Raw genomic sequence first — 22,733 nt, forward strand, 5'->3', positions numbered from 1 at the left:
ACCACACAATCCCTGGCGCCTAGTGGGTTTTGACCCCCCCCCCCGGGCCAGATCGGCCAAAAACATGGCCGATCTAGCCCGGGGGGGGGCCGAAACATATAAAAACGTATTGCCCCCGGGGCAGCGACCCTTGCCTAAGGGGTCGCTGCCCAAAAACAAAGAAAATAAATTCCCTGGTGTCTAGTGGTTTTCGGACCCCCCTGGGGGCAGATCGCCGAAAAATTGGGGGGGGGGGACCGAAATAGGATAAAAAATAGCACCCAATGGGAGCGACCCTTGCCCAAGGGGTTGCTCCCAAAAAACATAACAAATAAAAATTCCCTGGTGTCTAGTGGTTTTCGCCCCCCCCGAAAAATCGCCCGATCTGCCCCCAGGGGGGGCCGAAATAGGAAATAAATGGCCCCCAATGGGAGCGACCCTTTCCCAAGAGTTCGCTCCCACAAAACATTACCAAAATTATTTCCCTGGTGTCTAGTGGTTTTCAGCTCCCCCCCCCCCCCCCCGGGGGCCAGATCGGCCGAAAAATCGGCAGATCTGCCCCCGGGGGGGGGGGGGGCTAAATAGGAAAAAAGTAGCCCCCAAGGGAGCGACCCTTGCCCAAGGGGTCGCTCCCAAAACTAAACCGCAAAACAAATCCCTGGTGCCTAGTGGGGATTCCTGCTCCGCGATCGTGGAGCAGGAATCCACTGAAAACAGGCACAGGCGGAAAGGAAAAACCCTTTCCTTTCCCCCTGTGTCTGTCCCCCCCCCCAAACCCCTAAAAAGGGAAGGACTCACCTGTTGAGTCCTCTCTTGCTGACGCGCTGGAAGCAAATGGCTTCCAGCGCGTCCTCTGCAATACTTGATGATGTCGGCGCGCTGTGAGCGTGCTGACGTCATCAGATTGCCGAGGGGGGGTCGGGGTGGAAGGGGAAGGGATTCCCCCTTCATCCACGACCGGGGGGTGTGGGTGGGAGGCCCACGGGGGATCACCTCGTCCAAGGCACCCTACCGGTTAAAACAGATAATTGCCAATATTTCAAAAACTATAACTTATCGAAGTACTATTGATATATGTGTGAAATACAAATCTATTGAAGTACTTACCTGCAACTTGAATCTTGCGATTCTAAAAATAAATTAAGAAAATATATTTTTGCTATAAAAAAAACATTAGTCTGGAGTTAATTCATTGAGTTTGTGCTCCTTCTATTGTCTGTGTGTGTACAATAAATGTTTTGCACTACCCTCTGTTAAGCCTAACTGCTCAACCACACTACCACAAAAGAGAGCATTAATATTATCTACTTTAGCCTCTTTTAAGCCTCTGGGGAACCCCTGGACTCTGTCCACATGATATCTCACTTTGATATAGCATATGCAGAGCCAGCTACATACAGCAGCGCTTTCCGCTGCCCCCCATTTTCAGATTGTCCCATGCCAGGCTTCCAATGGGGGAGCCGCTGGAGCCTTCCAGTGTAGTGTTAGTGTGCATTTAGGTAATATGATGGCTAAGTTGGCAAAGCGAGTGCGGACAGTTTGGCTCTTCCGGCGTTTAAAGATGCTGAGGATGCAAGCCTCCCAGAAGTTGAGGTTAGGGGGTTCTGTGACGTCGGATAAGGAATCATGAACTTCGGCCCAGAAGGCTGAAGGGCTGGGCATGCCCAAAGCATGTGGTGGAGACTGGAATCCACCGTATGGCAGTGGGGATAGGTCAGGTTCGCCTTGGGGAAGTGTTTGTTAAGCTGTGATGGGGTGAGGTATGCTCTATGGAGTATGTGGAATTGTATGTTTTTGAAATGTGCGTTCCTGGAGACAGTGGGGGCCATTCTGACCCTGACGGGCGGCGGAGGCCGCCCGCCAGAGTTCCCCCCTCCAGAACACCGCTCCGCGGTCATAAGACCGCTGCGGTGATTCTGGCTTTTGCACTGGGCTGGCGGGCGGCCGCCAAAAGGCCGCCCGCCAGCCCAGTGCAAAAGGGCCTTCCCACGAGGACGCCGGCTCAGAATTGAGCCGGCGAAGTGGGAAGGTGCGACGGGTGCAGTGGCATCCGTCGCGTATTTCAGTGTCTGCAATGCAGACACTGAAATACAATGTGGGGCCCTCTTACGGGGGCCCCTGCAGTGCCCATGCCATTGGCATGGGCACTGCAGGGGCCCCCATGGGCCCCGCGGCACCCCCTACCGCCATCCTGTTCCTGGCGGGAGACCCGCCAGGAACAGGATGGCAGTAGGGGGTGTCAGAATCCCCATGGCGGCGGAGCGCGCTCCGCCGCCATGGAGGATTCACATGGGCAGCGGAAAACCGGCGGGAGACCGCCGGTTTTCCGCATCTGACCGCGGCCGAACCGCCGCGGTCAGAATGCCCTGCGGGGCACCGCCGGCCTGTCGGCGGTGCTCCCGCCGACCCTGGCCCCGGCGGTCTCTGACCGCCGGGGTCAGAATCACCCCCAGTATGTGGGAATTCCGGTGCCCTGGTCCATTCCTTTTTATGAAAGGCTCTCCCCACGTCATCTTCATAAGTGGCGCTGAGTGGAGAAAGTGTTATGTCAGTGTGGCGCCAAAGGCTCTTTTAGAGCCACATAATGAGGCAGCGTCCATTCCGCATGGTTAGCAGAATGTGCAAGACTGCATGTGTGGGTGTATGATGGAATTGGTGACATGTAAGGAATTGGCCTGGAGGCAGATTGTAGTCAATCTGGAGTTGTGGGAAAGGGAGAAGGTAGACATTTAAAAACTAGTCTCTGACTGTGGAACTTTAACTATTGTGCCTCTGCTGTAAGTCGCTTGTAGTGTAGGTGCCTAGGTAACTCAGGAGGCCCACCAGAGGCAAAGTGGGGGCATTTGGTGGGGAGCGTTTCATGAGAGAGGAGAGCTAACAGATACTACTGTCGGCTACGTGTACTTGTAAGGAGCAAGGCAGGGTTGTAGGAGGTCCTGGGAGAAAGAGGTGGTTAATGGATGTGGGGGTTAGGGTTGACCGTCTCACCTAGGTTGCAGACAGCCAGCCATCCAGTCACCCATTGGAGTTGGGCGGCTAGAAAAAAAGAGTTGAAAGGAGGGTGCACTAAGTCCACCCTCCCCAATCAGCAGCTGTCATTTCTTCAGAGCGACCCTCCTTCGTCCTTTATTCTAGACAAGCTCAATGAGTAAGGAGTCTAGTTTCTTGAAAAATGTCTTTGGGGAAATCACCGGGAGGTTAGTAAAGAAGTAGAGGAGACTCAGCAGCATTATCATTTTAGATAATGCAATGCGGCCCATGGTGGCCAGTGGGAGTTTAATCCAGAAGACCAGGGATTTGAACGAAGCTAGTACTGGGCGTAGATTTCCCTCATATAGGTCCGCAGGAGAGTGGTGTAGGTGGATGCCTAGGCAGCACACTGTGGAAGCAGTCCAGGGGAGGGGGGCTCCGTCTATGGTTAAGTCTGTCAGAGGAGAGTAGCTTGGAGAGGGTATATCGATGATTGACTCCAGTTTACTCAGAATCCCAACATATCCGCAAAGGACCGCAGGGCGTCTAGAATAGAGGTGGGGCCATTTGGATGTCCTGCAAGTGCAAGAGGAGATCTTCCGCGTAGAGCAACACTGAATGTGTCCTGTCTGAGAGAGGTATACCCCCTTGCTTTCCGCTCAATCGAAGTAGGGCTGCTAGGGGTTTCATAGCTACCACAAAAAGTAGCAGTGACAGGGGGCATCCCTGACGTGTCCACACTTAATCTCAAATGCATCCGATATAATTTGGCCCAGTTGCACCCTGGACATGGGTTCAGAATATAAGAGTTGCGTGTAGGCCAGCAGGCGGGGACCAATTCCTACCCGGTTAAGGACATAGAAAAGGTAGGGCCACTCTAGGGTATCAGAGACCTTTTACAAGTCAAGGGTTAGGCAGACCGATTGGCGATATCTTTCCTGGGCTTGGTAATGTACGTGAAACAGCTGGCACAAATTATGTGATGTACTTCTTCCCGGAACAAATATGTTCTGGTCTTGGTGTATAAGGTCCGGTAAGATCGGCCGGTTATCTGGTGGCTATTATATTTCCCAGGATTTTGTAATCTGCCCCTAGTATGGCAGTGGGGTGGTAGGATGATATGTTCGTTGGGTTGCGGCCAGGTTTGGGGATTGAGTCCAGGAGTGATTGCTGGAGTGAAGATGGTAAGTAGCTGAGCCACAGGGCCTCGTTATACATGGCTGTGAGGATGGGGGCAAGAGTGTGAGTAAATGTGCTATAATACTCTATTGGGAGGCCATCTAAACCAGGAGTTTTGTTCATGGCTAGGTCCCGAATTGCCTGTTTCACATCATCCGGGATAATGAGGGTGTCTAATGCAGTACGAGTGGTGGAGTCCATCCGCGGCTGGGGGAGAGGCTCTAGGAATGCTGTGATTGCTGTCTCAGGGTTTAACCCTTGCAACCGCTATATAGAGGAGTAATATTTATGAAACGCGGACAGTATGTCCTATTGTGTGCGCAATGGGGTGCCAGTGGGGCATTGCAGTTCAGGTCTCTTTCTGTTCCTGGCGAACGAACCAGGCAAGGAGGCGTCCTGACTTGTCACCTTCCACATGCGTTCTAGTCACGTAGGCGGAGAAGTTCTAACGACAGAGACGCTCTAGTAGGGAGACATGTTGCTGCTTGGAATCAGGGAGACTAGAGGGATCTTGTTCCGCCCGGTGCTCTAACGAGGGTATACGGTGTTCTGTCTCTTCAAGTTCCTTGTTAAATACCCGGTGTACTCTGATGATCTCCTGCAGCCATTGGCTGCTAGTGACCACCTTAAATGCATCCCATTCAGGGAGCCTTTTGAAGGCCGTAACAGTGTTTGTTTTAAAGTAATCACGGATATGGTTGGCCTGGTTTTCTCGGCATACAGAGTCTTCTAAGCATTTGCGCAGGAGACACCATGTAAGGGTTGGAGGGGGTACCCGGGCTGATGTCTAAAATATGGGCGTCATGGTCAGAGACTATCCTACCCAGATAGTCGGCTTTTATGAGTGTAGGGGTGAGGCAGTATGAGCAGAGAATGCGGTCTAAACGCACATATAAGTCGTGGAGTGGGGAATAAAAGGAATAAACTTGGGTCATTGTATTGAGGGATCTCCAAGTGTCTATAAGCGACCAACTTTGTGTCCACTCTGTGAACTTAGATGCCCATGAGATAACAGGGTGGGAGGATGGGAATGGTCTAATGCAACATCTAGGACACAGTTATAGTCTCCTCCCATTATCCACAGGCGGTGTGTCTTTTGGGCCAAGATTGTGGATAGTGAAGTCCAGAAGGCATCATGATCTACATTTGGTGCATATATGCTCCTGATTAGTACTGGAGTGCCATTCAGATGCCTGTCGATGAAAACAAACCTGCCTCCCCAGTCCATGATTACGTCCAGTGCGTGGAACGGAGTCCCCGGGCGAATCCAGATCAGGGCTTCCCTGGTGTAGGTTGAGTAGGTGGTTGCAGATATGGAACCTTGCTAGCGTTTTTGGAGTCAAGGTAGTTGTGCAGATGTTGTGTGTGTTTCTTGTAGGAAGACTCTGTGAGGATGTTGGCGCTTGACGTAGGAGTAAACAGAGTAGTGTTTTCGGGCGGTGTGCATGCCTTTAACTTTAAGTGTTAGGAAGTGAGTGGTGGCGTTATGTGACATTGTTGGAGTTGTTGGTTTGTGCTGGAGTTATGCGGGAGGGCCGGGAGCTACCTCGACCTCCCACCATCATGATTCACATTAGATTACCTTGGATGCCAGGCAGTCCCTTAGTGCAAGGGTGAGGGTGGGAAGGGATGGTGTAAGACGAGTTAGGAACAACCATATTAAGCCTTCTGCAAGAGGCAGAACGCCCAAACCAGTGAACAAGAAGAACAAATCGTAATGTGCCTGGGGTGGCCAGGGAGCTAGATTAAGGGGTGGGAGAGTTAACCACCCTGTAGGTTGAGGTGAGAGGTGTTGAGGCACAGGGACCGGAGGGCTTAAGAGGGAGTGAGGCTGCCCCACCCGCCAATGAATCAATAGGTGGTCACGTGGTGTAGAAGCCTGAGAGCTAACTGTGGAGGAGTGAGTGCTGCGTGTCATGCTTATCTAACTAGGAGGGGAAGTTCCATGGACGTTGAGGAGGGGCGAGGACCTTAAATTATTGTGTCTGCCATCTGGGGGGTCACTAGTGAGTGGACTAGGGCAATGGTTGGGTGTCCCCCCTGGATTAATCCAAGTCGCCATCCGAAGAGAAAATGTGGGGCCGCTGTCCACGCCGGGGAGGGCCACCTCGGAGTTCAGTTGTGCTGCTGCCTCCAGTGCTTCGCGGCGGTTCTCTATGATTTGTTCCAGTTTTAGAGCTGCCATTGAAGGATGTCCTACGGTGACATGAGCAAGAGTTCTTTGGGGATGGCCTGTGCATTTTCTCTTGTGCCCTGTAGTTGTCTGTACCCCAGATGGGGAATCCGTTAGGGAGATGCCATGGTGTTCATCCGCCCCGTTCCATACTTCTCTTGGTTCCATGAAAAAGTGAGTATCCCTTTGGTGCATAATCTTCAGACGGGCTGGAAACAGCAGGTAGTACTGGACTCCTAGTTATTGAAGACACTTCTTGGCTTCGAGAAGCATGTTGGGTTGACATTGCACCACGATGGTGTAGTCAGGAAAAATCATCACATGGGTGTTCTTAAGCATGCGGGGACCCTTCAGCCATGCGGCCCACAGAACGGCATCTCAGTCTCTGTAATGAAAGAGCTTCACCAGCATGGGTTGAGGGGTGATTGGGGGGCCCCGGCAGGCCAGCACCCGGTGGGCTTTCTCTAGAGAGTAGAAGGCAGTGAGTTCTGAAGATGGGACAAAGGAGCAGCACCAATTGTCTAGGAACTGGAGTGGATGTGTCACCTCCAATCCCTCCAGAATGCCAATAATAAGCACATTGTATCAGCTGGAGCAGCCCTCCGCGTCATCTGTGCGGTTTTTAAGGGTGCAGACCTTTTCCTGCAAATCTTTAATGGCTTGAGAGCTGTCCATGGTCTGCAGTTGTAGAGCCACTATGTTCTGCTCACCCACTGCCAGGCGCTCCTTGAATTTTCTTGTGTGAGTTTTCAATAACTGCTAGAATTTGGTCTAGGCAGTCCTGTGGTGGATGCGGGAGGGTGGCAGGGGAAGACTGGAGGAGACTGTCTAGGATCGTCAAGGAGGTGGTCCGGGCGTGGGGTTTTATGAGTTGATGTAGAGGTCTTTGAGCATCCCATGGCATTACGGGTGAGCTTAGATATTGCTCCTTAGATTGATGCTGATGTTCATGAGGCATTCGAATACTCGAGACGAGATCCGATAATGCCTCAATATGCCAATGCTCACAGGGGTCGGCATTGAGAATCTAAGTAGCAGCATGGTTATAGAAGGCTCCGGCTGGGTGCCTCTAGTGTCATTATGACAGTTAAGTCAATTTTTATGCTGTCACCCCCAGGCTGGTTGGGTAGCTCCAGCCGCCCACCACAGGCAGAGGCAGTGTCGTTGGTGCGTTGGTCAGCTGCACAGTTTAGGAGCAGTCGGGTTCACCAGTCAATATCTTAAGTCTCTTGGTGGATTGATGTCTAGAAAGTCCCTTGGTGCCACCCAGGGGTGGGTAGGCCTCCAACTGGGGTCAGGGGCATGTGGATGCAGGTGGTCACGGCAGCCAGGGGAGCCCCCCTCTCGAGTCTGAGCCACGAGGCCCACCTTTCAGAGACAGATGCAAGGAGTCTGAAGGAGGGCGCAGGTTCCAGCACATGGTCTCTTGTCTTGTGCGTGACCCCCAGGTGCTTCTCAGAAGTGAGCCTGGGGGAACGCTCCCCTAGACCTACGGTTGGGATGAGGTCAGTATCTCGAGAGCTGAGCAAGCCCAGTGGGGTTGAGTCCACATTCATGCCACACTCTGTAGAGTGGGGGGTGTACTTAACCAAGTGAGCATGGTTGTAGGGTGGGTGCTGGTGGCAGAGTCCCGAAGGGGAATCCAGGCTGTGTTGGGCCCTTGGGGGTAAGTCTCTGGGCCCACCACCGCCGTGCCAGAGGCCCTCCGATGTCACAAGGATCAGAGGGGGCAGCAGGTGGTGGCACTTAATGGGAGAGGCAGTTATAGGTGGTGCTGGATGAGACGGTCGCCTCTCAGAAAGTCACAACACCTGAGCAGCAGGTCCCTGATTTTCGTGGGGGGAGGGGAGGCTCCTTGCGAGGCGCATCTGGATCCGTGGAGGGGGAAGGCCCAGCATGCAGTTGGATGCGCAGATCACTCTCATTGCCCCACATCTCCTCTCAGGGTAGCAGGGGTGGAGAGCAGTAGTCTTCAATTGAAGGGGCGAGGGCAGGGTGCAAAAGGAAGAGGCATGCACCTCTCAGTGGCCCCAGCAGCTGGCAGTGAAGGCCACCATGTTAGTAGCAGTGCGGCTGTGGCAGTGCCACAGCTGCAAGCTGTTTCCAGGCAGCTCACCGCTAGGCGGGTGCAAGTGGTGCTTCTAGAGGGCAATCAGATGACAGTGACCGCCCTCTCGCCCTCTCGCCCTCTCACCCCCTCGCCCCCCCGGTGCCGGCCTCTCATCAGGATTTATGATGGATAAAAGGGTGGAGGATGCGGAGCTTTAGGCTATTCCGCCCGCAATGCTCCTTTGCTTGGCCACGCCCCATCCACAGAATCCCTGATGACAGTATCCTCAGCCAGAGAATTGCTAGATGGCCACAAATGAGTCAACAGGAGTTGAGTCCGGAAAGTCCAAAAAGCATGTCCTGCAAGTGACACAATTTCCCCATAAATCTGGGCATTATGATCTTATCGGGATCCTTCCACTCCCACTTAAGAACCTCCTGAATGCAAGGGCGGACAGGTACATCAACAGGAGTAGAACACTGAAACTGGAGCAGCAGGGAACCAGAAGATGTCGCAGGCACCTCATCCTCTGGAAAACCCATATTCTCCTTCACATGATGAATTCGGCCAGACAACATGTCCTTGTAAATGCATTTCTCCTTCAGGTTCTCAGAGGACCAAAAGTATGGGATGCCACCGCAGTAACAGCACTCTTAGGCCTGCTATCATCCCCTAACTCCATACGTGCCTCCTTAATGAGGTGCTTGATGCAGGCATCATCAGGTTCCCTCCTCCGCTTAGACTGAGGGGGAGAAGAAGAGTCAGAGGACGAAGAAGTGGAGTCCGAAGTCTCAGGCTACACATGCTGTTGTTTATAGGTGTGTTTCCCCATCATGCAGAAAATACACCACCACAGCGAGCAAGGCTAACACTGGAAACAGAACAAATAGGTAGCAGGAGAACAAGTCTGCTATCCAGTACTCACTTCCGGGGTCCCTGGCATATAACTGCAGAATACAGTGTTAAAAAAGCCAAAAACTGCAGTAAAAAACGCCTCACACTGCCCTACATGCCCACTGGAGACTTCCGTCCAAAGCAGAAGTCAGGCAAGCACCACTGCGTCTACACTGCCCTAAGCCTCCACATTGCCCAGGAGGTTGCCAAACCACCAGGAAACCCCAGAAGATGCTCCCAGACCGAGAGACAGAAAGGTCTGACCCACTACCCACTGGTACAGAGAATCCCCTGCGCCTCCCCACGAGCCCAGCAGAGAGGGAGGTGCAGGCCAGCAACATTCCCTCAACGCCCAGCATCTGAGAAAGGGAAGGAAAAGCAGAGGCCACCCAGCAGGAGCAGCTCCCTATAGTCCTCACATCATTCTGTTGGAGACATAAAAAAAAAGAACAGAAGGAATGCTGGGTAAGTACGTAAGTACACATTATGTACTCCTGGGGGGTAGAGGGAGGGGATAGCATTTCTTAGTTTTTTTTTTTTCTGTTGTGATGATAGACATCTCCAATCGTAATGAATGGGAAGAGGACTGGAGGAACCTGGGGGTAATGGATATATGAAACAGTTTCTATTATTATTTAAAACAGGGCAAAGATGTTGTTAGAAATGTAGTCTCTAGCTGGGAGTGGTTTGCACCCTGTCCAAAGAGGGACTCTCACTCTAGTCACTGTAAGGGAGTCACACACCTAAGATAACCCCTGTTCACCGACTTGGTAGCTTGGCACAAGCTTATGTCAGCAGCAATGTGTTGATTATTGGTACGCAAACCCACACACACAGAATAACACCCACACACACACTGAAAACACCACAAGAGTACTCTACAACATTTTAGGAACATAGCTAATATTTATCTGAATAAAACAAGACCAAAACAACAAACATCCAAAATACACAAGCAAAGATACAAATTGTCAAAGATTAAACTTCAGTATAGCTCTTAGAAACTCAACAGCTCCAACTGGGATTATCACAATGTCATTGACAGTCATCCTCAACAGTCCAACGCCACTTGCAAGGGAGTGCGGGCCGGTCACGGAGTTGCAAGGACCCCCAGGTACAGTACCTTTGAAAACAATGAAACAAAGACGGTGCACAGAGTCGGGAAGATGAGGTGTCGCTAGAGCTGGTGCGGCGTCAGCTCCTTACTGCTACCAGGGAGGTGAGGCATCAGTTCCTTACTGCGAGGCAGGGCAGATGAGACATTGGTTCCTTATGGTTGCAGTCAAGGTGATGTGGTGTCGGTGACAAGGCGTCTGTTCCTTACGATCCGGCGGGGTCGATGAATCCAGCAGCTCAAGATGTACAGCATCAACTTCATGGTGTCGCGATCACACCATGGGGCCACTGTTGCGGCAGAGTCTGGTGTCCCGGACGTCGGGGACACGGCACTCAGGACTCAAGCTGTGGCGGGACTTCTGAGTCGCTGCAGTGGCGTTGGGCCTGCGGCATCGGTCGCAGTCGCTACACTCAGCTGGGACCACAGCTCCTGGTGTGGGCAGTGATGCAGAGTTGGACAGCAGCAACGGTCCGAAGTTGCTCTGGAGTCGATGTACTTTCTTCTTGATTTCACCAGAACTCAGTCCCAAGGGCCCAGGAACTGGATTTGGCACCACCTGGCAAGTCAGGACTCTCAGCAAGAAAGCCCAGGTGCTGGCAGATCAAGTTTTTGATGTGCCTGAGACTTCTAATAGGAGACAAGCTCAGTTCAAGCCCTTGGAGAACCTTAGCAGGATGTAGAAAGCACAGTCCAGTCCTTTCACTCCCAGGACAGAAGCAGCAGGTCAGCATAGCAAATCAACAGGCAGAGTGGCAGTCCCTCTTTCGGCAGCTAGCTCGTCTCCCTGGCAGAATGTCCTCAGTCCAGAAGTGCTCTGAAATTGAAGGGGTCACCAGTCCAGTACTTATACTCTTTTGTGCCTTTGAAGTAGGCAAACTTCAAAGGAAAGTCTTTGTAGTGCACAGCCCCTGCCACTCCCTGTCCTGGCCCCAAACACACTCTAGGGGGTTGGAGACTGCATTGTGTGTTAACAGACACAGCCCTATTTAAGTGCGGGTGTTAGCTCCTCCCACCACTTTAGCCCAAGAAGATCCATCAGAATATGCAAGACACACTTCAGCACCCTTTGTGTGACTGTCTAGAGTGAATTCACAAACAGCCCAACTGTCAGTCTGACCCAGAAGTGTATTCAGCAGCCAGGCAGAGGCACAGAATGGTTAAGCAAGAAAATGCCCACTTTCTAAAAGTGGCATTTTCAAACTTACAATCTGAAAACCAACTTTACCAAAATATGTATTTTAAAATTATGAGTTCAGAGACCCCCAAACTTCCAATCTCTATCTGCTCCCAATGGGAAATTACACTTAAAAGATATTTCAAGGCAATCCCCATGTTAACCTATGGGAGAGATAGGCCATGCAATAGTGAAAACTGAATTTAGTAGTCTTTCACTATCAGGACATGTAAAACACACAACTACATGCCCTACCTTTTGAATATACTTCACCCTGCCCATGGAGCTGCCTAGGACATACCTTAGGGTTGACTAACATGTAGTAAAAGGGGTTGGGCCTTGCAAGTGGGTATACTTGCCATGTCGAACTGGCAGTTCCAAACTGCCCACACAGACACTTAAGTGGCAGGTCTGAGGCATGCTTACAGAGCTACTCAAGTGGGTGGCACAATCAGTGCTGCAGGCCCACTAGTAGCATTTGAATTACAGTCCCTGGGCACCTCTAGTGCACTTTACTAGGGACTTACTAATAAATCAAAAATGCTAATCATGGATAAACCAATTACCAATCTAATTTAGATAAAGATCACTTGCACTTTAGCACTGGTCAGCAGTGGTAAAGTGCCCAGAGTCCTAAGTCTAGCAAAAACAAATCAGGAATAAATAGGAGGAAGAGAGCAAAATGTTTGGGGATAACCCTGCAAAAATGGCCATTTCACACATAATACATGGAACAGATCTTGGAAACAAAAATTACATAAATTGCATGTCCCTGAAATCTGCTGGTCACCTTTCCACTTGACATTCAAAGTATTCAGAGGAAGAGTACTGCTCAGCCGAAGCAGAATTACACACTTCACATTATGAGCCACTTGATAGCAAAGATCACCAGGGCTCTAGTTTCTACTGGTGCAGCAGGTGGAGGCGCGGAGACCCAGGCGTTTTAGGGGCCCACTGACCCCTAGTTAAAAGTAAGACAACAGGATCCCATCCTACAGGGGTGGCCATGTAATCGCCACCCATGTTGTTCCCTACTTTGCGAATACATAAACAGAAACAGAACAATTGCATACAAAAAGTCTACCTTTTCTCCAGCAGTTCTAGAGCACTGTATCTCTGAATGCTTCCACTTTGATTGCTACTACTTTTTTTGATATCTAACGCCTTATAGAAATGTCCAATGTGCATGTTTGCCTCTTAAATAAGCAGAGATCGTCTTCTCTTCAGGATATAAACACCAAACCCTAAACACCTCAGTATTAACATAAGGTCACCCGATTGTTATGAAAAAATACCAAATAATGTCTCAGTCATTAAACCACAGTTCCTTAAAGTCACAGAATAACTTTCATTTTTAATTTCCCAAAAAGGTAGATAGTGCTTGGAGCAACACAGTGCACTACTACTAAGAAATGCAATAGTTGTGGCCCCAGGGCTTAATTTGTTTAAAACAAAAGAGTGCCTGGGCCCAAAGGTTTGCTTAGATGCCGAAGCCTAGCACTATGGAACGCTGGGGTGCTAAAGACCAATGCTACTTAGCATTGATTCCAAATCATGCTTCTTTAATTCACCACCAGACACTTCCTTCTTTATCTCTTCTTTCAGGATCTTTTTCATCCCTGCATTTACCCTTTGTCACCGTTTTCTGACTTTGTCTTCCTCCTCCTTTTCCTCATTTCCTCTCGCTTGCTCTGGAGGTGGAAAAATAAGTGTTGGTGCCCAAAAGGAAATGCCGCTGGACCCCACCTGCAACCACTATCTCAAATTAAGTACTGCATGGCTATATGTTTTATTGAAAAGATTGTGGTGAGCATGAATGTTTAGTATTGGAGGATTAAGTGTGAGACGTATGGCAGAGCTCTTGTTCTGACGTCAACTTTGGTGAAGGAGGCCTGTGTCCATTTACTGCTAGTGTGATGTTTGGTCAACACTGACAGTGAACTTGTGTTGTGTTTCATTTAAGGTTCCAATTTTGCACCATGCTAGGAATTTTGCACCATTCTAGGACCACTTTTGCAATGCTGTACTTTCGTTCAACCTTGATGTGCTTTTTGGGAGCTGTAGTCTTTGTTACTACTGATCCAAGGGAACACAAATATCCGAAAGCAATCATTTGAAAAAGAAAATGCCAGGAATTGAAAAGTGGGGTGTTGAGTCCCAAGTACTTCTGTGCTACTTTTCCGAGACATCTAAAATGTCAATGTTCTTCTACTGACCTCAATTTACTTCTCTGCCTCTGCCCCCTCTTGGACAGTTAATATGGTTTTGCACCCAGATCAACTTAATTAAGTCTGATATGGAGACAGATTAAAAGAAAAATCATAAATACAAAAAATACATAAATAAATACATACAAGGGCTTTGGTCCACCCTCATCATTCAGAGATGTGTTCTGCTGTAATTCACATTTTTCTTCCACCCACTACAGCCTACTACTGCGTGGGGCAATAGGCCAGCCCACATCAGCCATTGTGGCTCTCTTGCACTGGGAATGACTGCATTATTCTTGATCGCAAGTGCACATTCAACTATAAAGATATGCACTTCAGTGCCAGTATTTTTTCTTTACCCCTTTTTGGGGCGAAGCCTACCAGAAAGCACAGCTATCTGGTTGCGAAAGACGTATTGGGGACATGAAGAAAGCTGACTGGATCTAGCTCTTTTTTGTATAAGGAAACGACAGTTTGCTAGTGTGTTTCAGTGCTTTTATTGACTTTCGTGAATACAGATAACTTTTATAATGTCTCTTCCTTTTCTCTCTCTTGAAGATGGTCCTTTCGGTCGCAGTGGCAGTCTCACCAAGTACCTTAGGAGAAGGAAAAAAGAAAGTGTGGGTAAGTAATTCTGTCCCTTCCACGTATTTATAACCGTCACCAATTCACCCGGTGTTTGTTAGAAATGTAGGTGGCCCTGCTGGCCGGGGTTTATGTGTACTGTTGTTTTACTTGGTGTCTTTCTGTCAATTAGACTTACCTCAGCCTGAGTCCCACACATGTGCTACAAGTAATTAGGAGCAAGCTAAAGGGAGACACAAACAAGCTAAGAGCCGTAATCCCAACAGCCGGTCAGGATTTATTTTGCCCGGCCCCCACACGCTCCCCCCAGGTCTGTAGCCTGGTACGCACCTGCCGAAGCTACGTTCGTCTTGGAACTTTGCTGGGTCCGTGGGCATTGTAAAGAGTTAACGGAGAGCCACGCGGGCTCTCCCTGTGTGTCTAACGTGCTCTGCGTGTCCGGGAGGGGCACGGAGCACGAGGGTATAAATAAAGAAGGAACTGCGGGTGACGCAGTTCCACGCGTGTTTGCAAGTAAGGACAGTCTCCGTGTAGTCATTTACAGTGCTGGGTGTGGCCGTTTACATTGGCGACGAGCGGGATGTACAAGCTTCACGACAGGAGAGTGTCGATGCTAAGCTGAAGGGAACGTACCGGGAGGAGTGCGGTGCAGTGTCGGCTGCCGCGAGCCTGGTGCCGGGCCGGTGGCCGAGGAAAAAAAAACCACGAGAGAGGCTGGTGGCGCGAGACTGTCTCGTGGCGAGCGCAGAAGTAACTGTAGCCGGTCTCCCGACCGGGAAACCCGAAGACGGTGAGCCGCGCCCCGCGCCCCGCCCCCACTTGAGAAGGACCACGTGGAGCTCCAGCACTCCACCCCCGGGCGTCCCTCGCTGCCCGAGAGCAGCTGAAGCAGACGCGTGCTTCCCTGGCCAGGCGCGCGGCTGCCAAGCGCCGCTGTGCTGCGGCAGAGCAGCCGGGCGCACGGCGTGTCTCCCGCGAGGCCGGAGGGCCTGAGAAAAGAACATCAAAAGTGAAAGGAGCGACGCGTGCTGCACGCGCGTCTTCCCCCGAGGCTAGGGGGTCAAAAAAAATAAGAAGAAAGAAGCGACGCGCGGTGCACGTGCGCTTTCCCCGAGGCTAAGGGGGGCAAAAAAAAAAAAAAAAAAAAAACGAAGAAACAAAACTCAATAAATTAAGGAAAAAAAAGGGAAAACGAAGACCTCCACACAGGAAAAAAAATGCAAGAATAGGGGGTGAAGGGGGAGAAGCTGCACCAAGAGACAGTGAAAAAAAAAGACAGCAGCACCTCGTGTACATCACAGGAGTGAGAAGGGGCAAAGATGAGCGCCCCCACCACAAGATGATGCCAATCCTCCACCGCCACCAGGGAACCCCCAGCTCCCAGCACAGTTGAACAACAGGACTCATTCCTCGATCGTTTCGTTACCACCGTTTAGCCAACTGATTGACCCGGCTACCGCTGCACCCAGGTGGCGCTTGTGGATCAACAGGTTAGAAAACTACTTTCGTGCAACCAGGGAAACGGACGGGGAAGTGCGGAGGTCGGTAATGCTGTTGATGGGTGGAGATGAACTACAGGAGCTCTTTGACTCGCTTCCTGACACAGGAGACCAGGCTGATTTTGACGCAGCGGTAACTGCTCTGAACAGGCACTTCGACCCTCAACTTAATTCGGATTATGAACGGTTTAAACTGCGACAGGCCCAGCAGACTGAACTCGAGTCGATGGATATGTTCTATGCGAGGTTGAGAAAGCTGGCGAGCTCGTGCACAGGTCTCAACCAACATGAGGAGATCCGAGCGCAAGTCATTCAAGGGTGCCGGTCTAATGCTGTGAGGAAGCTGATTTTGCGACAGCAGGGCATGTCCCTCGATGACATTCTGATTCTTGCAAGGTCACATGAACTGTCTGCAGTACGAGCGGATGCGATGGCGGCAGTAAGAGGTCAGTCACTAGCTGCCGCGTCATCGTCTCGTGTAGTCCAGGTGAAAGAGGAACAAGTGGATGCGATTCAAACACGTCCGGCAGCGCAGCGTAAGACAAGCACTGCCAGACCCAGTGACAGGGCCTGTGGAAGCTGTGGGTATGAACACCGGCCGAACATGGGATGCCCGGCAAAAGGACAGTCCTGCAATCGGTGTGGCAAGTCAAATCATTTTGCCAAAGTGTGTAGGTCTAGGAGGAATAAGCCAGGAGAGCAGAAGGGACGGGATACAAGTGTTAGAGCTGTATCCAAAAACACGGAGGAGGTGAGAGACCAGGCGACGGCGAGTGGCCCGGTCTTCGAGGAAGATGAAGAAGAGGACATATTTGTAATATCTTTCACGGGGGGTAAGACACGGAAAATGAGACCGCCGCCCATGAGTGACGTTCATGTTAACGGCATGCTTGTATCCGTACTCATTGACACAGGAGCGTTGGTCAATGTCATGGATGAAACACTCTTCCACAAACTAGTACCTGCCCCGCCACTGACCCCGACAGCTACTAAGATATACAATTATGGAGGGCGAGACCCTCTTCCCCTCAAGGGAACAGTGCAGGTGACTGTAAGCAGTGGGGACAAATCAACAGAAACCAAGTTCTATGTGGTGGCGGGGGATCGTGGCACTCTGCTAGGATGTCATACGGCAGAAGAGTTGGGACAAGTATTTTTTGCACGACAAGTGTATGATACTCAAGTGGAACCCCTTCTTAACGAGTTTCCGCAGCTATTTGAGGGGTTAGGCCGGTTAAAAGGAAAACGCATCAAGTTGAACATAGATCCCAACGTGGCTCCGGTGGCATTAAGACATCGTCGGGTACCCTTTCATCTGAGACCTGTCGTTGAGAAAGAGCTGCAGCTGTTGGAAGACCAAGGGGTCATAGAGAAGGTGGATGGGCCTACGCCGTGGGTGTCGCCGCTGGTGATTGCGCCAAAACCCAAACAGCCAGGAGCGATTCGCCTCTGTGTTGATATGCGCCTGCCAAATAAGGCTATTCGAAGGGAGAGACACATCACGCCCACCATGGACGACATCATTGCAGATCTGAATGGGGCGCAGTGGTTCTCCAAGCTAGATCTCAATGCGGGGTATCATCAGCTAGAGCTAGACCCGGAAAGCAGGAATATTACCACATTTTCGACACATGTGGGGCTGAGAAGATATAAGAGACTGAGCTTTGGAGTGTCCTCTGCGGCGGAGGTGTTTCAAAATGCGATTAAGGAAACCTTGTCAGGATTACCAGGAGTAATCAACTTGAGTGATGACATCCTAATACACTCCAAGACGAGAGAGGAGCATCATTGTCATCTCCGTGCAACATTGAGGCGGCTGTCTGAAGCAGGACTAACGCTTCACAAGAAGAAGTGTGCTTTTTACCAAAATTCGGTAGAGTTCTTCGGTTATGTATTTTCAAAAGAAGGCCTGCAAGTGGACCCACGGAAGGCTGAGGCTATCCGTCAGGCTGCTGTTCCGCAAAATTCCACGGAGGTTCGCAGTTTCCTAGGGATCGCCACGTATTGCGGAAGGTTTATACCACATCTAGCCACCATGTCTGAACCTCTCCGGCGGCTAACAAAAGGGCAACACCGTTGGGACTGGACTCCTGAGGCACAACAGGCCTTCATGGATATTAAGGAGGCGTTGCTAGACAAGGCAACTATGGCTTATTTCAACCCCAGCAGAAAGACCGAAGTAGTGGTAGATGCGAGCCCCGTTGGGCTTGGAGCCGTCCTCTTGCAAGAACAGAGGTATCAGGAATGGGTCCCGGTCGCATATGCCAGCCGGGCGTTGTCGGCCGTTGAAACTAGGTATGCGCAAATTGAGCGTGAGGCTCTAGCCATCCGGTGGGCATGCCGCCATTTTCACTTGTACTTGTATGGGCACGAATTTCAAGTAGTGACTGACCACAAACCTTTAGTTCCGTTGTTCGCTGGTTGCCCGCGTCTTGCACCTCCGAGGATTGAGCGGTGGACCGTTCTCCTTCAGCCTTATAGGTTCACTGTCGTTTACCGGCCAGGGGCGAACAATCCGGCAGACTATTTGTCTCGCCACCCTTGTTCACAGGTGTCGGATGCGCAACAAGAACAAGATGAGGAGAGTACGGAAGTCTTTGTAAGCATGGTCGTGCAGTCGGCGTGTCCTAACGCCCTTCTCGTACCAGAGATTGTAAGTGCCACGCAGGAAGATATCATATTGGGCCATGTCAAAGACGCATTGAGCCACAAAAAGTGGAAATATTTCCTAGAAAAAACACATGCGTCTCGCCCTGAACAAAAAGTGGCCATGCAAAGTATATGGAAAGTGCGAGATGAACTATCTACTGATAATGAAGGATTGGTTCTAAGGGGAAGAAGGATTGTACTTCCACAAAGTCTCTGGTCTAGAGTGATTGAGTTGGCACATCAAGGACATCAAGGGGCTGCTAAAACCAAAGCGAGATTACGTGCCAAGGTATGGTTCCCAGGTATGGACAGCCAGGTTGATGAGATGGTAGGACGGTGTCACTCCTGTATCATCACGTCAGTGGAACCTCCGATTTGTCCAGTGATAACCGAGCCGGCTACTCTGAAACCATGGGCTAAAGTAAGCATGGACTTCGGAAGTTTTCCAGATGGGAGGCTAACTGCTGTTCTGATCGACTCCTATACTAAATTCCCAGTGGTTGAGGTGGTGTCGTCGACGGTGTTTGAGAATGTGCGGCCAGTTCTACAAAAGACATTTGCTTTGTTTGGTTTGCCAGATGAAATTCGAACGGATAATGGTCCCCCATTCCAAGGCCAAGAGTTTCGGTTATACCTTGAGGGTTTGGCAATTCGTCATCGGAAGATAACGCCTTACTGGCCTCAGGCAAATGGAGACGTGGAAAGGTTCATGCAAACTTTGAACAGGGCTCTTCGAATTGGAGTAGAGAAAAAGGAAGATAGCGAACAGTGTTTATACCAATTCCTGAGTGCTTATCGTCAAACGCCTCATAGTACCACTGGTTGTGCTCCCTCCTCTTTGATGTTCAAAGTATCTCCACGTGACTGTATTCCATCAGGTCCTAAATGGAAACCTCCTGTGTTGGATGTTAAAGCCACTCAAAACCGACGGCGAGCTACTAATCAGAGGGCGAGTGCCCAACGACGAGCAAAGTATCGAGGGTTTCAAGAAGGAGACCAAGTGGTGGTGAAATGTCGGAGAGGAGGAGGAAAGTTTATAACTCCGTTTGAACCGGAGGTATGGGAGGTTATTGGTGTGAAGGGGTCCATGATTACTGCGGCAAGAGGAAGACAAAGGGTGACACGAAATGTGTCGCATTTTAAGAAAGCTGGACGGAGGGCACCGACGGATGAAGAAGGAGAGTTTGATGATGTTCCCGGCGGGTCATCAGTGGTGGCTAATGAGATGGAAAGTGTCAGGAGGCCAATGCTGACTGAACAAACTCGGCCTGTTTGTGCCCCGGGGCAGGAAAGTTTGGGCACAAGAAGCAACAGATATGATTTACGTCCCAATCCTGTACCGAGTAGTCAGTTGAAAGACTTTGTCTGGAATATAGGGTGCTCATAGTTGGAGGTTCGTTGCCATGTGTTCATCATAGGATACCGAGGGGAGATCTCCGGCTGTTTCATAAGGACAGTGTTTTCGTTGTGGTGGACTGTTCACGTGTGTTTTCTTAAGAACGATCACTAAGTGACTCTATTCCGTTATGTGTTAATTTTGGGTTAAGTTTTCGTTAATTCCAGTACCCATGTGGAGTAAAACATGGGGGGGATGTAAAGAGTTAACGGAGAGCCACGCGGGCTCTCCCTGTGTGTCTAACGTGCTCTGCGTGTCCGGGAGGGGCACGGAGCACGAGGGTATAAATAAAGAAGGAACTGCGGGTGACGCAGTTCCACGCGTGTTTGCAAGTAAGCACAGTCTCCGTGTAGTCATTTACAGTGCTGGGTGTGGCCGTTTACAGGCATCTCGGCGGGCTCCTTCTCGGACTGCGTCTGGAGCGGCATGGCTTGTTGTCCTCTGCCCTGCTTCCGTCTCAGACGATACGAAGAAGCCTTCTGATGCCGGGCGCTCGGCGACTTCCACGGCTCTGTATTCTCCGGTCTCTACTTTTGGCGCGGCGTCTTTCTTGTCGGGTCCCACGTCTCACCTGTCAGGTTCTTTACCGCATTTCTAATTGTTTCCTTTTATTCTTCACCTGAGGGATTGCTTTCCGGGAACTATTTTTTTGTGAAACATTCCATGAGAGTGCATGTGGTTTATCTTTCTCATTTGAATGCTTCTCAGCCATCCACACCCCTGTTGCTCTCTCGTGCCATGGGCTTCTGTGTAATTCCCAAGTATTGCTTTCGATCACCTCTGTGGTTCTCTACCATCACATACAGATCCCTCCCTCCTCCTTCTGTTTTTATCTTGTTAGGGTGGAGCTTGCGTATTGCTTGCAAGACACTGTTGTAGTTGCATAGGGGCTTGGAGCCTGCCCGCTGCTTATCATTTGGTGGATTGCATGGCACTCTTCTTTACATCCTCGTAATTGGTGACGGCTGGCATGCCATCATTTCTGTTCCTGCCCGTGGAGCAGGGGCCAAGCACTGATTGATTCAACTTAATCAGTGGAGGTCCACTGCTCCCGACGTGATTGAGGTTCTATTTCTTCCCACCTCCCCCTCCTGCTGCCTGCTGCTCCCTCATTAGCGCCTTTTTTTCTTGTTAATTGCAGTTAGGGAATGCAGTCCGTCAAGGTTCCCCTCTCCTGCCCCCAACAATAGCAGAGATATGTGGAGGAAATACTCAGAGGCACAAGATGGCACAATTTTAAGCACCCAATTTCACTCTGCTAGTGATTCCTGAACTATTCTTTGGCCTTTTGTTTCACAAAAACAGATTTGTGTCCGTATGAAGCTGATCCAGGAGGCAGGTAAATCAAAGAGTGCTTCCGACGCCATAAAGTGAGATGGAATTGCTGTTAGAGGAGCCTCTCACCCTCCCTTTGGTTACAGCACCTCCCTTTTTCTACAGCGATTGATGAATATGTAGTAAACGGCACAAATGTGGAAAATGCAGGCACTTCTTGCTTGTTTTCCTGGAGTCCTTCCATATCTGGCATAAAAATATAGATATGTCAAATAATACAACGTTTTGAGAAGATATGGGCATGCCTGTGGTTATTTTTTTAATTCAAAGAAAGGCAACTTTGCTGCTTTATTTTGAAAGAGATGCGTGAACAAATGCAAAGAAATGGCTCTAAACAATGTTTAAGTCAAAGATGCTATATTAACCTTCATAAGTGCATGGTTACACAGGAAACACGCTCAAACCTTTAATGTTTCCTTACAGTGATGTTTTGTAACAAGAAATACATGATAGGATTTCATTTCATGCATTCCAAACTAGTGATATGCGTGATCAGACAAAGAGGGGCTTCATTAGATATTACTGACACTGGTGTCTGTGAAATGGGTGGTGTGACAGAAATTCAGCTTTTAGGTGAAAAGAAAGCGACTGGCTTCATCCAAAATGAATGATGATAGTCGTGTCTGACTGGGCTGCTGTGTCAAACCACCTCCAGACCTTGCTTCGTCAGCGCAGAGCAGACAATGTTCAAAGATGCACTTGAACTCTTAAGATGGAAGTGGTGCAAAATATACATAATTTCTCCCCACCCAAAAAAGGGTTATTTTTGAAGATCAACTGTTGTTGCTTTTAATCAATCAATCAGGATTTATAAAGCACGGCTAATCACCCGATTGGGTATCCCGTGGCTTGCAGGTCCTGGAAGCGTATTTGAACAGCCAGGTCTTTAGGGCCGTTCGGAGTTCCGGAAGTGAGGTGATGGCCAAGACGTGTGTGGAGAGGCTGTTCCAGGTTTTTGCTGCTGTGTGAAAGAAGGAGTGTCCTCCTTCTGCTTCAGGAGATTCATGGAATATCGGCAAGTGAAAGGGAGGCAAAGTGTAGTCGTTTCGACTGTTGGTGAATGTTCAGGCAGTGGTTAATGTAGGCGGGTCCTTGGTTGTGTAGAGTCTTGTGTGCGTGGGTCGGCAGCTTGAATTGACATCTCTTCTGTATGGGGAGCCAGTGGTGTTGCTTGAGGTGGGGTGTGATGTGGGTTTATTGGGGAAGGACGGGGATGAGTCTGGCTGCGGCGCTCTGTAGGGTCTGAAGTCTCCATAGGAGGTGTGCAGCGATTCATACATAGAAGGCGTTGCCACAGTCCAGTCGGCTTTTGATGAGGGCCTATGTCGTGCTGTGTCTCATGTGTAGGGGTAGCCCCTTGAAAATCTTACGTAGCATGTGTAAAGTGAGGAAGCAAGCGGAGGAGACAGCATTGATCTGTGATTTAATGGTAAGCTTGTTGCCATTGATGATTCAGAGGTTTCTGGCATGGTCAAAGGGGGTGATTGTGGTTCCTAGGTCTGATGGCCACCAGGGGTCATTCC

The sequence above is a fragment of the Pleurodeles waltl genome, chromosome 6 (assembly GCF_031143425.1).
Source record: "Pleurodeles waltl isolate 20211129_DDA chromosome 6, aPleWal1.hap1.20221129, whole genome shotgun sequence".
NCBI classification, from domain to species: Eukaryota; Metazoa; Chordata; class Amphibia; order Caudata; family Salamandridae; genus Pleurodeles; species Pleurodeles waltl.